Here is a 1,489-nt window from a genome sequence, read left to right as displayed (position 1 = left end):
GACACATGGGTACAGGGCTACTGAGACCCCCCACGCTCATGACATGTGGGTGTACGGCTGCTGAGACCTCCCCACTCGTAACACATGGGTACGCAGCTGTGGAGCCGCTCCCCCACTCGTGACACATGTACACAGCTGCTGCAGCCTCCCATGGTCATGACACATGTACACGGCTGCTGAGACCCCCCCCACACTCGTGACACGAGGGTGCACGGCTGCTGAGACCCCCCCCCATACTCGTGACACGTGGGTGCACGGCTGCTGAGACCCCCCCACACTCGTGACACGTGGGTGCACGGCTGCTGAGACCCCCCATACGCGTGACACGTGAGTGCACGGCTGCTGAGACCCCCCCCACACTCGTGACACGTGGGTGCACGGCTGCCAGAGACCCCCCCCCCCCCCACTCGTGACACGTGGCTGCACGGCTGCTGAGACCCCCCCAACTCGTGACACGTGGGTGCACGGCTGCTGAGACCCCCCCATACTCGTGACACGTGGGTGCACGGCTGCTAGAGACCCCCCCCCCCCACTCGTGACACGTGGGTGCACGGCTGCTGAGACCCCCCCACACTCGTGACACGAGGGTGCACGGCTGCTAGAGACCCCCCCCCCCCCATACTCGTGACACGAGGGTGCACGGCTGCTGAGACCCCCCCACACTCGTGACACGTGGGTGCACGGCTGCTGAGACCCCCCACACTCGTGACACGTGGGTGCACGGCTGCTGAGACCCCCCACCCCCACTCGTGACACGTGGGTGCACGGCTGCTGAGACCCCCCACACTCGTGACACGTGGGTGCACGGCTGCTGAGACCCCCCCACGACTCGTGACACGAGGGTGCACGGCTGCTGAGACCCCCCCCCCATACTCGTGACACGTGGGTGCACGGCTGCTGAGACCCCCCCCCACTCGTGACACGTGGGTGCACGGCTGCTGAGACCCCCCCACACTCGTGACACGTGGGTGCACGGCTGCTAGAGACCCCCCTCACTCGTGACACGAGGGTGCACGGCTGCTAGAGCCCTCCCCCCCCACTCGTGACACGTGGGTGCACGGCTGCTAGAGACCCCCCCCACACTTGTGACACGAGGGTGCACGGCTGCTGAGACCCCCCCCCACTTGTGACACGAGGGTGCATGGCTGCTGAGACCCCCCACACTCATGACACGTGGGTGCACGGCTGCTGAGACACCCCCACACTCGTGACACGTGGGTGCACGGCTGCTGAGACCCCCCCACACTCGTGACACGTGGGTGCACGGCTGCTAGAGACCCCCCCACCCCACTCGTGACACGTGGGTGCACGGCTGCTGAAACCCCCCCCACACTCGTGACACGTGGGTGCACGGCTGCCAGAGACCCCCCACCCCACTCGTGACACGTGGTTGCACGGCTGCCAGAGACACCCCCCCCCACTCGTGACACGTGGGTGCACGGCTGCTGAGACCCCCCCCCCCACTCGTGACACGGGCCTTTACTCATCT

Source organism: Phalacrocorax aristotelis, chromosome 2 (genome assembly GCF_949628215.1).
Source record: "Phalacrocorax aristotelis chromosome 2, bGulAri2.1, whole genome shotgun sequence".
NCBI lineage: Eukaryota > Metazoa > Chordata > Aves > Suliformes > Phalacrocoracidae > Phalacrocorax > Phalacrocorax aristotelis.
The sequence above is the reverse complement of the archived record's forward strand: the minus strand, read 5'-3'. Positions refer to the sequence as shown.